This window comes from Ursus maritimus, unplaced genomic scaffold (assembly GCF_017311325.1).
Source record: "Ursus maritimus isolate PB19 unplaced genomic scaffold, ASM1731132v1 scaffold_1, whole genome shotgun sequence".
NCBI classification, from domain to species: domain Eukaryota; kingdom Metazoa; phylum Chordata; class Mammalia; order Carnivora; family Ursidae; genus Ursus; species Ursus maritimus.
Window position 1 is genome coordinate 74,247,514 of NW_024423343.1, and position 16,632 is coordinate 74,264,145.

At 37.4% G+C, this 16,632-nt stretch overlaps 1 pseudogene; it reads left to right on the plus strand.

Annotated features, from left to right (window-relative positions):
* Positions 1–809: 809 nt before the first annotated feature.
* LOC103659855 lies at positions 810–15,212 on the plus strand (annotated as a pseudogene).
* The last annotated feature ends 1,420 nt before the right edge of the window (positions 15,213–16,632 follow it).

Genomic DNA, 16,632 nt, shown 5'->3' on the forward strand with positions numbered 1-16,632 from the left:
CTCTTCTCTGTTCTGCTCACATTGACCAATGGCTTTCTATCACATTTAAATTCTAAATCCTTCTCTTGACCTATAGCATTCAACCAAATCTGGACCTTGACTCCCTTTTCAGACCTCATCTTCTATCTCTCTCTCTCTTTCACTCAATGTGCTCCAGAATCTTCATGCTTAAAGTTCCCCCTAAAACACTCTTCCCCTAAATAATCCAATGGCACAACCCTTACCTTTTATTCAGATCTCTGCTCATATATCCTTAGAGATTTCTTTTCTGGACCAATTTATCTAATATAATGCCCTGCCACCATCTATGCCATATACTTCTGTAGATTATTTGGAGTGCATATCGCTAGTGCGTGTTTATTTATTGCCTACTTTCCCCATGGAATTATGTCCATTATTTTCCATGCTATTCTTAAGATACTAAAAATAGTTTTTAGCACAAAATAGGTGATTGATAAACATTAGTTGAATGAGTGAATTCAAGAAGGACTGAGAAGTAAAAGATCCGAGAAAAATGTGGTAAAATTAAGCACTGGCAATAATAATAACGAAAACCAGAAACATAACATTTGTTTGGTTGAGTTGTAGGTGAATGGTCACTCTAAATAAAAAATAAAAGCAAACTTGTTCATTGGCATAAAGCTGCTCTCTCCCTCGATGTCTTCTGACATCCATGGTTCCTTTTACCCAGATCTCAGCTATCTTATGGAAAAAAAAGATTAAGGATAAGGTTGAGGTATCCTGTCACCAGAGTGGACAGAAGGCCATATGTACCTGTAAAGGTATGGCTCGCACCTATAGCTCTGAGTATGGCGATGTTTGGTACAGGCACCAACCTATACAAGTCACAATCCTACCCAGTCTCAGGTTATAGTGTTGCTGTCACTGTCCGAACAGCCACCTCTGGCCATACCACAGTGGCCCACAAAATTAACTGGGTCATGTTTTCTGATTTCCAGGCCATCTACAGTCTGACAATGGTATGTCTTTTGTGACAAAGGCCACCCAACAATGGAATGATAATCATGGTTTTAGATGGATTTTCCACACTTCCTACCATTCAAAATTTTTTGCTGAGTGTTGGAATAACATCCTCAAAAAAAGACTGAAAAAGATACCTGACCAACTTTCTAATAACCTCCCAGTCCACCCACGTGAGTAAAGCAGTTCGCTCACTAAATTTGGCCTTTCCTCCAAAAAATTCATCTTTCCTTGACCACCTACTAATGATCAGGATAAAAGGGATGGGAAATTATGTAAAACTATTTTGAAAATATGCGATTCCACCCTGTCCATTCCTGGACATGGCACATTTTTCTTTCCTGTAGCAAGAACCCCAAGCCAACATGACTAGTATACCTCTAGGTAATAGCCCAGCCAAAAGGGAGACTAGCATATTCAAACTTAATTCTCTTTGGATCAACAAGGTCCTAGAAAATGAGGATAATAAGCTCTTGTTTGTGCATCCTACTAACTGAATCCCCCTACAATGGTCCATGTGGGCCAACATGAAAGGTATTTGTAATCTTTGTAAAACTGTCTTTTTCCTACTTATATTTAACTCTTCCATATCAAAGGTCTCGATTAGAGTAAGAGATGATTGACAAAAAGAGGTGAAGTTATATTTATTGAGCTAAGAAACAACAAATTTCATGGCGTTGGGGGGAGATTAAAATCTTGACACCTGGGAAGAAAACATATTGTATTCCAATAGATGGAGGAAAGGGGTGGTGTCAGTTCATGTTCTCCCTGTCACCTAGATCCAGCATCAGAGCCTGGCAAAAAAATTACATGGCCTGCCTGAGTGAAGCAGCTCTTATGGCTGGAAGGCTGACTGCCATTTCATTTGTCACCTAAACTTGATAATTTCTGAAGAGTAGAAGTGATTTGTAGTCTTTTGTAGGTTTGAATCTTAATATAAGCATGTATTACTTTAAGAATAAAACAATTACCTTAATTATAAAAAGGAAAGTATTCCTTTAATTTATCCTACAGTTACAACTGGGTGTCTACAAAGATGCCAACAATGTACTAGGCACTAAAGACAAAAGTTCTAGAAGACATAAACCCTGCCTTCTGGTTTGGGACCCAGTAGGAGAGACAGAAAAGTATTGGTGTGGAGGTAAGAAAGGACATATGTGAAACATTAGGAATGATTCCAAAATGTGAAACTCTTTTTAATGTAGTTATTATATATAATTATTAATTTTGGCACAATGCGGCAACAAATAAAATTATTGAGCAAGCAGAGACTGAAAGAAGAGTGAAGTTTTATACAGAATGTTTCTAAGGCAGATGCCGCATCCCAAGGTAGTCTGTTATACATTGGATTTGTGGTCATGACTGTACATACGAATATGAATCTATTGAGATGCCATGAATGACAAAGCCTAACGTATGTGTTAATAAGACTTTATAAGCAATAGATTATCATTAAAATACAATGAAATTAGGTCGTCATGAAGAAAGCTTGTAAAAAGCTATTTATGACGCCCCAAAAGATATGAAATTAAGTAGTTTTAAAAAATGTATTCATCAACCTAAAAACTGCTCACCATGTATTTGTTTTACGTGTTTAATGACAGCTCAGTATTCATCTTATAAAATGGCATGCCAGTAGTTTAAGCTTGTTCATTAATAGTTACCAAGAGGGGAAAACAGAAATCCAAAATGTTCAAATGGATATACAACCTAGAGATTTAAGACAACAATAGAGCATTTAGAAAGTTCCCAATAGACATTTGGCAGGGAGCTGGCCATCTTCTATCATAAATCACATGATTGAAAAGAAAATAACTGTTTCCACTGAGGCATCAAACCATTAGGAAATCTTAAACCTCAGCTTCCTAGCTGGCCTTAAGGCATTTGAATTCTTCATGACAAAACACGTAAGGAATGAATTACAAGAGTTCTTATTTGAAATGTGGAGGGTAACGGCTACTTCTTGTCTAGTCTTTCTTTCCAAAGCTATTACTTGTAGAAGGCAATGAAAAATAATATTAAATTATCTTTAAAATTATATCAGAATCACTCTCTTCCAGCTGGAAATTAGTGGGAGGCAAAAAGAAAGTGAAGTCAAGTCAAAGAAAAGCCCAGAACTCTAGGACACAAAAGGACCCCAGCAGCACAAAGGAGAGGATGCAGAAGGGATTTAGCCACAAAAAAAAAAAAAAAGAAAAACTTAGAAGTAAAATTGGTTAGCACTCCTTTCCAAAATTTTACTATATAGATGCACAAACGTAAATAAAATTTTATTTGCCTGCTCGAATATTTTAATATAGTGATTTTTTTTACCTTAATGATAGCTGAAAGAAATGCACACACTTCCCAAAAATAGAGTTAAGAAGTATTAACAGGTAAAATATTCAAAATCCTCCACTCAAAAAAAAAAAAAAAAAAAGCCCTCCTTAATAAAGCTACCATATACTTACTTATTACTTTGATTTGCAGCTTGAGTTTATGTTTTTTTATTTCCTGCAACCTTCTTGGTGAAGTTATTAATCATAAATTAAGTGCCTTAAAAGACGGGCAATTAGAGGGAAGAAGTAAATAAAGAATTTAAAAAATCAGAATATTGATTACTCAGTCCCCAATTAATTAACAGTAAAGTAAAATTAGTATATACTCAAAGAATGAAAATTCATATCCTTATTAGCAAAGCAATCTTGTCTTATAAAATTGTTAATAACTGTAACTTGTCTATCAATATAAAGCAATCTAATATAATGAAGTGTATAATCCAATAATACAAAACACAGAAGCATTATAATTTAAGGAAATTTTCCAAAAACATATGAGAAAGGGAAAGATATAATACAAGATTTAAAAGTTGAGCAGAGATTACCATTATATGTACAAGCAAATGAACAACCAACCCGAAAACAAGGCAACATTTCCCTGTTGTCTGGGAAAACTACTAATTAATTCAAATAAGGACTGTGCTAATTAAAGAACTGTACATTAAAATTAAATACTGTTTTTAACAAAATTATATTTTAGGATGAAATGGGTACTTTTTTATTTTGTGGGTGGAAATGTAAAATGATAAAAACTTCCTTGGGGAGGCGCCTGGGTGGCTCAGTCACTAAGCCTCTTCCTTCAGCTCAGGGCATAATCCCAAGGTTCTGGGATGGAGACCCACATTTGGCTCCCTGCTCCACTGGGAGCCTGCTTCTTCCTCTCCCACTTCCCCTGCTTGTGTTCCCTCTCTTGCTGGCTGTCTCTCTCTCTGTCAAATAAATAAATAAAATCTTAAAAAAAAAAAGAAAAAGAAAAAGAAAACTTCCTTGAAAAAAAATGTAGACTATTAAAAATAAATGATTTTTTACCCATTTTCTTAAAAATAATCAAATACTTCGAAACAATAATTTCTCTACCAGAAAACCCTCTGTAAAAACCTCATAGAGAAGATGGCAGAGTAGTAGGGGGTCCCTGGGCTTGCCTCGTCCCTGAAACACAGCTAAATCAACATCAAATCATTCTGAACAACAAGGAAATCGATCTGAGGATTAAGAAAACAATCTGCACAACTGGAGGGAGAGAACATGGCAGAAGCAAGGTTCGGAGATGTGAACTGAGGGAGAGAAACGCCTCAGTGCCATAGAGGGAAAGCCTTTTCGCAGAGAGAAGTCAGGGAGAGAAGGAGAGAGTGGGAGAGAGAGCAGCGTGCAGGGTTCTCACAAGATGCTCTGGTGTAGGGATCCCCTGGTTCACACTGGGAGAGAATGGTCCCCTTCCTGGAGTACATCTGGAAGAGGGTATATTGCCACGTATTTTTAAATTTCTTCTTTAATTTCCTCATTACCCATTCATTCTTTAGTAGGATGTTCTTTAACCTCTATGTATTTGTGGTCTTCCCAATTTTTTTCTTGTAGTTGACTTCAAGTTTCATTGCATTGTGGTCTAAAAATGTGCATGGTATGGTCTTGATCTTTTTGTACTGGTTGCAGCCTGATCTGTGACCCAGTATGTGCTCCATTCCGGATTCAAAGAGATTGTTTCCTCGTTGATCTTCTGCTGAAATGATCTGTCCATTGCTGTGAGTGGGATTAAAGTCCCTTACTATTATGGTATTATTATCAATGTGTTTCTTTAACTTTGTTATTAATTTATTTATATATCTGGCTGCTCTCAAGTTGACTCTTTGAATGACTCACTTGACCAGATGGACTTAACAGATATATTCAGAGCATTTAATCCTAAAGCAGCACACACATTCTTTGTGAGTGCAACTGGACCATTCTCCAGAATGGATCACATACTGGGTCATAGATCAGACCTCAACCAGTACAAAAAGATTAAGATCATACCATGTACATTTTTAGACCATGATGCTATAAAACTTGAAGTCAACTACAAGAAAAAATTTGGGAAGACCACAAATAGATAGAGGTTAAAGAACATCCTACTAAAGAATGAATGAGTGATGAGGAAATTAAAGAAGAAATTAAAAAATACATGGAAGGAAATGAAAATGAAAACATGACAGTCCAAAACCTTTGGGAAGAGGGAAGTGTATAGCAATACAGGTCTTCCTCAAGAAGCAAGAAAGGTCTCAAATACATAACCTGACCTTACACCTAAAGGAGCTGGAAAAAGAACAGCAAGCAAAGCCTAAATCCATTAGAAGAGGGGAAATAATAAAGATTAGAGAAGAAATAAATAATATAGAAATCAAAAAAGCAGAACAGATGAACAAACCTAGGAGTTGGTTTTTTGAAAGAATTAACAAAACTGATAAATCCCCACCCAGACTTATCAAAAAGAAAAGACAAAGGACCCAAATAAATAAAATCATGAATGAAAGAGGAGAGATCACAACCAATACCGCAGAAATACAAACAATTATAAAAGAATATTATGAGCAATTATATGCCAACAAATTGGGCAATCTGGAAGAAATGGATAAATACCTAGAAATATATAAACTACCAAAACTGAAAAAGGAAGAAATAGAAATTTTGAACAGACCCCATAACCAGCAAAGAAATTGAGTCAGTAAAAAATTTCCCAACAAACTAGAGTCCAGGGCCAGATGGCTTCCCAGGGGAATTCTATCAAACATTTAAAGAAGAATTAATTAATATTCTTCTGAAGCTGTTCCAAAAAATAGAAATGAAAGAAAAACTTCTAATTAACTCTATAAGGCCAGTATTACCTTGATCCCAAAACCAAAGACCCCACTAAAAAGGAGCATTACAGACTAGCATCCCTGATGAACATGGATGCGAAAATTTTCAACAAGATACTAGCAAATCAAATCCAACAGTACATTAAAAGGATTATTCACCATGATCAAATGGGATTTATTCCTGGGCTGCAGGGTTGGTCGATATCCAAAAATCAATCAACATGATACACCATATTAATAAAAGAAAGGATAAGAACCATATGATCCTCTCAATAGATGCAGAAAAATCATTTGACAAAATAACAGCATCCTTTCTTGATAAAAAAAAAAAAAAAACCTCAAGAAAATAGGGATAGGGGCGCCTGGGTGGCTCAGCGGTTAAGCGTCTGCCTTCGGCTCAGGGCATGATCCCGGCGTTATGGGATCAAGCCCCACATCAGGCTCCTCCGCTATGAGCCTGCTTCTTCCTCTCCCACTCCCCCTGCTTGTGTTCCCTCTCTAGCTGGCTGTCTCTATCCTGTCGAATAAATAAATAAAATCTTTAAAAGAAAAAAAAAAAGAAAATAGGGATAGAAGGAACATACCTCAATATCATAAGGGCCATATATGAAAGACCCACAGCTAAAATTATTCTCAATGGGGAAAATCTGAGAGTTTTTCCACTAAGGTCAGGAACATGACAAGGATATCCACTTTCACCACTGCTGTTCAACAAAGTACTGGAAGTACTAGCCTCAGCAATCAGACAACAAAAAGAAATAAAAGGCACCCAAATCTGCAAGGAAGAAGTCAAACTTTCACTCCTCACAGATGACATGATATTCTATGTAGAAAGCCTGAAAGACTCTACAGAAAAATTGCTAGAACTGATACATGGATTCAGCAAAGTTACAAGATATAAGATCAATGTACAGAAATGTGGTGCACTTCTATACACCAGTAATGAAGCAGCAGAAAGAGAAATCAAGGAATTGATCCCATTTACAATTGCTCCAAAAAACATAAGATACCTAGGAACAAACTTAACCAAAGAGTGAAAATATCTGTATGCTGAAAGTCATAGAACACTTATGAAAGAACTTGAAGAAGACACAAAGAAATGAAAACACATTCCATGCTCATGGACTGGAAAAACAGATATATCTAAAATGTCTATACTACCCAAAGTAATCTACACATTCAATACAATTGTGATCAACACAACACCAGCATTGTTCCCAGAACTAGAACAAACAATCCTAAAATTTGTATGGAACCATAGAAGAACCTGAATAACCAAAGTAATGTTGAAAAAGAAAAGCAAAGCAGGAGGCATCACGATCCCAGACTTTAGGCTGTATTACACAGACGTAATCATCATGAGAGTTTGGTACCGGCACAAAAACAGCCACATAGGTCAACAGAACAGAATAGAGAAACCAGAAATGGACCCACAACTATATGGTCAACTAATTTTTGATAAAGCAGGAAAGAATATCCAACGGGGAAAAGGCAGTCTATTCAACAAATGGTGTTGGGAAAATTGGACAGCCACAAGCAAAAGCATGAAACAAGACCACTTTCTTACACCATACACAAAAAAAGACTCAAAATGGATGAAAGACCTAAATGTGAAACAGGAAACCATCAAAATCCTAGAGGAGAAAGCAAGCAGCAACCTCTTTGACGTTAGCCGTAGCAACTTCTTACTAGACACATCACCGGAGGCAAGGGAAACAAAAGCAAAAATGAACTATTGGGAACTCATCAAGATAAAAACCTTCTGCACAGTGAAGAAAACAATCAATAGAACTAAAACACGACCAACACCATGGGAGAAGATATTTGTAAATGACATATCAGGTAAAGGGCTAGTACTCAGAATCTATAAGGAACTCATCAAAATCAACACTCCCAAAATAAATAATCCAGTTACAAAATGGACAGAAGACATGAGCACACATTTCTCTAAAGAAGACATACGAATAGCTAACAGACATAAAAAATGCTCAGCATCACTCATGATCATGGAAACACAAATTAAAACCAGGATGAGATACCACCTCACACCTGTCAGAATGGCTAAAATTAACAACTCATGAAAAAACAGATGTTGGTGAGGATGCAGAGTAAGGGGAACCCTTTTGCACTGTTGGTGGGAATGCAAACTGGTAGAGTCACTCTGGAAAACAGTATGGAGGTTCCTCAAAAAATTAAAAATAGAACTACCCTATGACCCCGCAACTGCACTCCTAGGTATTTATCCCAAGGATACAAAAATGCTGATTCAAAAGGGCATATGTACTCCAATGTTTATAGCAGCACTATCAACAATAGCCAAATTATGGAAGGAGCCCAAATGTCCATCAACTGATGAAGAGATAAAGAAGTGGTGTATGTATGTGTGTGTGTGAGTGTGTGTATATATACATACATATATATATATATACACACACACATACATACATAGTGGAATATTACTCAGCCATCAAAAAGAATGAAGGCTTGCCACTTGCAACAACATGGATGGCACTAGAGTGTATTATGCTAAGTGAAATAAGTCAGGGAAAGATAAATATCATATGATTTCACTCATATGTGGAATTTAGGAAAGAAAACAGATGAACATAGGGAAAGGGAAGGAAAAATAAAATAAGATAAAAACAGAAAGGGAGTCAAACCATAAGGGAGAACAAACTGAGGGTAGTGGAAGGGGAGGTGGTTGGGGGGATGGGCTAGATGTGTGATGGGCATTAAGAAGGGCACTTGTTGGGGCGCCTGGGTGGCACAGCGGTTAAGCGTCTGCCTTCAGCTCAGGGCGTGATCCCGGCGTTACGGGATCGAGCCCCACATCAGGCTCCTCCGCTATGAGCCTGCTTCTTCCTCTCCCACTCCCCCTGCTTGTGTTCCCTTTCTCTCTGGCTGTCTCTATCTCTGTCAAATAAATAAATAAAATCTTTAAAAAAAAAAAAAAAAGAAGGGCACTTGTTGGGATGAGCACTGGGTATTATAGGTAAGTGATAAATCACTAAATTCTATTCCTGAAACCAATACTACACTATATGTTCACTAACTTGAATTATGATCATTAACTTGAATTTAAATTTTAAAAAATAAATAAGTAAAAAATAAAAACCCCATATTAAAGGGTTTATACATGGAGATAGTATGATGACATTATTTATTTAAAAGAGTTCAAAATAGATAACACAGCTAATTGGTAGCATATTATGCTGCTATTAGAAACTTATGCAATTTTGTAGTAACATGAAAAAAGCTTATAAGATACGATAAAACTCAACAAAATTAACATACATAATTGTTTATACACTATAATCACAACTATTTTTTTTTTACTTATTTTTATAAAAGTACTGGAAAGAATAGGTGGGAACATGTGGATTTTTTTATTGTTTTGCAATTCTTCCTATTATTTTCTCTAATTTTCAAATTATCCAGAAATAGCATATATTATCTGAATTATGGGAAATACATGTTTTATTAGTTTTATTTGAAAGCAAGTAAGAAAAACACCACGTAATAGTGGTAAAGAATAAAATCCTTAGTTATGTGACACTTGTGCACATGCATATGTGAGTCCATGGGCACACACACAGTTATGATAAAGTGTAACAAATAGTATCAGACTCAAAGGATTATCAGAAATTGTTCACAAAACACAGTAAATGAGAATGAAAAGGAGGGCAGAACTTAATATCAAAATAATGTCTGATTTAAGGGGCACCTGGGTAGCTCAGTTGGTTAGATGTCTGACTCTTGATTTCAGCTCAGGTCATGATCTGAGGGTCCTAGGACTGAGCCCCATGTCGGGGGGGGGGTCATGCTCAGCAGGGAGTCTGCTTGAGATTCTCTCTCTCCTCTCCCTCTGCCCCTCCCCACCCTCTCCTACAATAAATGAATAATTTTTTTTACTTAATTAAAAATTAAAAAATACAATAAAGTCTAATTTAAGTATTCTGTTTCCAGATTTTTCTCTCGTTTCCAAAAGTCTCCAGTGTTATAGAATCTATGTGATTTTAGTAAGATAAAAGTCTGCACCCATGTCAAATTCTATTAAAACTCTACATTCTTTTCAAGAAATTGACTAACTTTTCAAACCTGGAGTCTCGTGCAAGATTCAGGAACTATCTTTTTCTGGTTGCATTTGTGATTTTTGTTCCAAACAAATACCTTCCCAAAACCATCAGGACCAGTATTTAAAAGCAGTCATTGAAATTAGGGAAGACTACTTCACTTCTAATAACTGTCACTATTGCAGCCTGCATTTCATCAAATCCAACTAAGTTTTTACAGAAGAAACAACACCAATGAATTTTATATGTCACTTATGTAAAGAAATTTAATATATTAAAGACATACCCTCTTGAACCCCAAAAGGTTCTTCCCTTCTATCTGATTTAGATTAAAATGGCATACTAACTGGAGTACCTGAGAACTACACTGATTGCTGCTACAGAAAAACATACTGTAATCCGAAAAAACCATCATTGAGTTAATGACAAAAATAATTAGATTCAAAAATCAAACTACCATGAGCCAAAAAAAAAAAAATACTCCCTGTTAAAAGAAGTCACCCTACTGTTTTTATTTAGACAAAAGAAAAATTTAAAAAGATGTAGCGTATAAGAAATAAAATCTATCCTGTAGCCTGTTTTTTAAATGTCTAATCTAAAAATGCTATTTTAAATGACCTAAATTCTCATTTTAATGCAATAATTAAATAATATGTCTCTGGGTCACGAAAAATTGTATGTCCATTTATCACTCTGTGCCAGTCATCGCCAATTAAATCGACTTCTGGAGACAATTTTTCTTTCAGTATTATTTACCAGAAATGAGCTATGAGGAATATGGTGGAAGGCTGGGGAACAGTGCAGGGCAGGAGAGAAATGATTGTCACCCTACTCAATTTTACCTCAACTGTTAGATTTCTTTTCTAGAAATGAGATCTTTATAGTTTACATTAGAGCAGTGAGAAACAAGTTATTAATAGACACCTTTTCTTATTACAGTTTATTTTTGAGTCAAGGTTCAAATTCCAGAAGCATATAAGTCATAAATTTTCTGCAAAGCTTTTACAGTTTTATACTTCAAACAGCAAAAGTAGAAAGCTTCAAGATCAATAACATCTGATTTGTCCAAGGAAAGGCTCCACTATATGCAGCTGAATGGTTATAATGTTTTCCTTTGATTTTGATAAGCATAGTAAATACATTCTAACCACTGATTGAGATCCAAACAAATCAGTAAGTGTACGCCATTCCAAAATCTCTTATCTATTAATTTCAGTGGAATAAAACAGTGCACAAACTGAGAAAGAAAATGCTGGTGTGATTCCTCCCCTGCAAAAAACCATAATCAGTATAAAAATTCTCAGATTTCCCACATCCATTCAGCTCCACCCCAGCAGAACAGCAATCAACATTTTATTTTTCTTTTAGCTTACATTTCCAGCAGATACCTACGAAGGCAGCAATCTGAATTAACGAAACCTATTACTGATGCATTGGATATTTTTCTTTATGCCATTTTTAATTCCTGGTTATTCCCTCTCTTCTCACTTTTGAAATTAAATCTTTCTTTGATCATATTTAAGTCATGTTTCTCTTCACATTTTTATATTCCTTTTTCATTCATCTCATTTCCTCTCTATATTCTCCTCTTTTTTTTCACTTATAAGAGTCACTAGCCAGGATTTTTCTTTTCAATTTGCATTTGGCTCTGCAGGATATATTTGTCAGTTGTTTCTCCCATTCTTTCCCCAACTTCCCTGTATTTTCTTTCTCTTGTGTGGAGACAACAACATATCTCCTGGCCATCCCAATATTCCTTCATTATCTCTTCTTGCCATTTTACAGAAGCTCCTTTTCTCTTAGCCCAAACCTGAATGCACATTCTTTTTTTTTTTTTTTTTTAAGAGAAAGAGAGAGCTCACATGAGCAGGGGGAGGGACCGAGAGAGAGGGAGAGAGTAAATCCTCAAGCAGACTCCCCACTGAGCAGAACCTGCCACAGGGCTTGATCCCAGGACCCTAAGATCATCACCTGAGCCAAAATCAAGAGTCAGACATCTAACCAACTGAGTCACCCAGGTGCTCCCCGAATGCATATTCTAAGTTCTCTCTTCATGTCAAACCAAACCAAAATGATAATTGTTGACCCCTAAGAAAGACTGTGATGATAGTCATGTGCCAGTTCTGAGATACTGAAGAGGCTAAATAATAGCAAAGATATCACAACAATAAACGTTTGTATCAAAGAGCCAGACATATAGAAAGTGCTGCATTGTTGTCTTGTTGTTGTTGTTGTTGTTGTTTTCTAAAAATCCACCACTATGTAGTACAGTTAGTACAGTATTACACAGACTTTGATTCAAGTCCCACCTCCACCATCCTTTCATTTGGAGATATTGGAGAGATTAATTTGCCTAAGCTAAACCCAGTTGTTCCCATGTTTACAAAGTGACAATGAGAGCAATACCACTTGTAAGGTCATGGTAAAGATTATATATATAAAATGAGGATCATAGGAACTGGTACATAGTAACTAACCAATACACGTTTGCCATTGCTATCACCGTGATCAACAGTATGATGAGCAAAATAATTTAATACGACTTGAAAAGAGAAAAGGATTTAAGATTCATTCATATATAAGCTATTTATTTCACTTATTTGGCAAACTGAAGTGCCTAAATGCTCTTAGCTCTATGCTGGATGGTTGGGACGACTTACTTCACTGAATTTATAAGACAGCAATTCCAGATAAAATCAAAGACCTGTTGAAGATTAAGATTTCTGGGGCCAACATCACTGTTAAGAGTACGGATTCTATGCCTTCACTTGCTTCTGACTGCCTGCTTCGCTGCCCACACACCCTGCCATCATTCCACAGAAATCCTTCGATTACCAACGGTCCTTTGCCAAAGTAGACCAGTGTCCAGGGCACTGGCTCCTCACCTCACTCGGGCCTATGCCAAAGATGTGAAATTTGGTATAAATGCCCGGGCCTTAGTGCTTCAAGGAATAGACCATTCAGCCAATGCTGTAGCCATTACTATGGGGCCAAAGGGAAGAACAGTGATTATTTAACAGAGTTGGGGAAGTTCCAGAGTAACAAAAGATGGTGTGACCATTGCAAAGTCCATTGACTTAAAGATAAATATAAAAATATTGGTGCTAAACTTGTTCAAGATGTTGCCAATAACACAAACGAAGAAGCTGGAGATGGCACCACGACTGCTACTTCCCTGGCACACTCCATTGCCAAGGAAGGCTTTGAGAAGATTAGCAAAGGTGCTAATGCTGTGGAAATCAGGAGAGGTGTAATGCTAGCTGTTGATGCTGTAATTGCTAAACCTAGGAAGCAGCCTAAAACTGTGGCAACCCCTGAAGAAATTGCTCAGGTTGCCATGATTTCTGCAAATGGAGACAAAGAAATTGGCAACATTATTTCTGATGCAATGAAAATGCTTGGGAGAAAGGACACCATCACAGTAAAAGCTGGAAAAACACTAAATGATGAATTAGAAATTATTGAAGGTATGAAGTCTGACTGAAGTTATATTTCTCCATATTTTACTAATACATCAAAAGCTTAGAAATGTGGGAATACCTGGGTGGCTGTGTCAGTTAAGCTTTGGACTCTTGATTTCAGCTCAGGTCATGATCTCAGGGTTGTGGTATCGAGTCCTGAGTTAGGCTCTGCACTCAGCAGGGAGTTTATTTTTCTCCATCTCTCTCTCACTGTCCCTCTGCCCCTCCCTCCACTTGCATGCACACACACTCTCTCTCTAAAATAAAACTTTAAAAAAAAGGGAAAGAGGTCCAAAATGTGAATTCCAAGATGCCTATGTTCTACCAAGTGAAAAGAAAATTCCTAGTGTCCAGTCCATTGTACTTGCTCTTGAAACTGCCAATGCTCATCAAAAGCCCTTGGTCATAACTGCTGAAGATACTGATGGAGAAGCTCTGAGTACAGTGGTTTTGAACTGGCTAACAGTTGGTTTTCATATTGTAGCAGTCAAAGCTCCAGGTTTTGGCGACAATAGAAAGAACCAGCTTAAAGACGTGGCTATTGCTACCGATGGTGCAATGTTTGCAGAAGAAGGATTGACTCTAAATCTTAAAGATGTTTAGCCTCATAACTTAGGAAAAGTTGGAGAGGTCACTGTGACCAAAAATGATGCCACAATTTTAAAGGAAAAGATGACAAGCCCGAACTGAAAAATGTATTCAAGAAATCATTGAGCAGTTAGATATTTCAACCAGTGAATATGAAAAGGAAAAGCTGAATGAACATCTGGCAAACTCTCAGATGGAGTGGCTGGGCTGAAGGCTGGTGAGACAAGTGATAATAATGTGAATGAAAAGAAAGACAGAGTTTTAGGTGCCCTCAGTGCAGCCAGGAGCTGCTGGTGAAGAAGGCAGTGTTCTGGGAGGGCGTTGTGCCCTGTGCTTTGGGGCACTTTGGGACACTCCAGCCTTGGATTCAATAACTCCAGCTGGTGAAGATCAAAAACTTGGTATAGAAATTATTAAGAGGACACTCAAAATTCCTGCAATAACCACTGCTAAGAATTCAGATGTTGACACAGCATTGACAGTTGAGAAAATTATGCAAAGTTCCTCAGATGTTGGTTATGACCTTACGCTTGGAGATTTTGTGAATACGGTGGAAAAAGGAATCACCAATCCAACTAAGATTGTAAGAACTGCTTTTTTTTTTTTTTTAAGATTTTTTTATTTATTTATTTGACAGAGAGAGAGACAGCCAGCGAGAGAGGGAACACAAGCAGGGGAAGTGGGAGAGAAAGAAGCAGGCTCCCAGCATAGGAGCCTGACATGGGTCTCAATCCCAGAACGCCGGGATCACGCCCTGAGCCGAAGGCAGACGCTTAACGACTGAGCCACCCAGGCGCCCCAAGAACTGCTTTAATGAACGCAGCTGAAGTGGCCTCTTGGTTAACTACCACAGAAGCTGTAATCACTGGAATTCCTAAAGAAGAAAAGGAGCTTGGAACAGGCGCAATGGGTGGAACAGGAGGTAGTATGGGAGGTGGCGTGTTCTATAACCTAGAATAGTGCTTCACCATTATTAATGAGCTGTGAGAGGAAACTCAAGGCAGAGCTCCTCAACAATAACTTCAGAGAAGTCAGCTGAAGAAAAACCTGAAGAAAAGGCTGGCCAGGTGACTGGGTGGCTTAGTCGGTTAAGTGGCCATCTCCTGATTTCAGCTCAGGTTATGATCTCATGGTCATGAAATCAAGCCCCGCAACTGGCTCTGTGCTCAGCGGGGAGTCTGCTTGAGGATTCTCTCTCTCCCTCTCCCTCTACCCCCTACCCCAAGATGAATAAAAAAATCATTTAAAAAATTGATATTAAGAAAATCACTATAAGCATTAGTTTCTGGTTTCATTTGACAACATAATGCTTTACTGCTGTCATTGCCCATGCCTACAGATCATTTACTTTGTATTTTTGAATAAAAAGACATTTGTACTTTCCTGAGAACTGAGTGCAAAAGCCATGTACTGATGTACTGCTTTCAACTTAAATCACTGAGGCGTTGTAACTATTATTCTGTCAAAATCAGGATTTTAGTGCTTGCCATCTCCAGATGAAAAATTAGGAAGCAGCCTTTCTGTGGAAAGTAAGAATAATTGTAATAATTGTAAAAATTTCCAATAGAAAGAATATTGTAAAAGCGAGGACATGCTCAATGGTATGATGTTATGAAGAGATCAAGATATATATATTCTATGTATAGCTCCAGAACTCACTTTGTGACCTTAGAAAGAACAGTTTCAGACAAACAGAAAAAGCAAGTCAGTGTGTTGAGGTACGAATGGAGGATGTAGATTTGAGACAGAGAATATAGATATTCTCGGAAACATCTAGTTGTGAGCAGAGACAAGAGTTTCTGTGTAGCTGAAAGTGGACTTGGACTAAAGGGAGGATTCATGCACAGGTGAATGTTTTGAAGTGGAAAGATCCTTTGACATGTCTAATGCCAATGGGAAGAAATCAGGGGAGAGGAAGAAGGCTGAGGATACAGAAGAGAAAGAAAATACTCCTCAAGTCAGGGCTTTTTGAACACATACAGGTGTAAGATCCAGAACACGCACAAAGGCACTGGGTTATAAGAGGAAGAAGCATCAGAAGGGAAGAATGAAAGAAGTCAGGGAGAGTGATGAATTAGCAGGAACTTCCTATCTCACAGAGGCTATTTGCTCTGCATGCCATCAGTTAAGCAGGAAGAAAGGAGAGCAATGTGGGGTGAGAGCATAGTATAGTAGAAAAGGTTTCACAGGAAACTGTGAAGAATGGAAAATACCTTTTTAGGAAAATACATAAAAGTTGCATCTCGGAGCGGAGGGCTCAGCTGAGGTCGTAACCCAGGTTCTTTCCCTATTTGTTTGGTGCACATCAACTCCTCTAATGCCTGCCCAGTGGGGCTTACACATGCCTCCTTCTCTCTTCCTTTTTACCTTTACCTTCCAC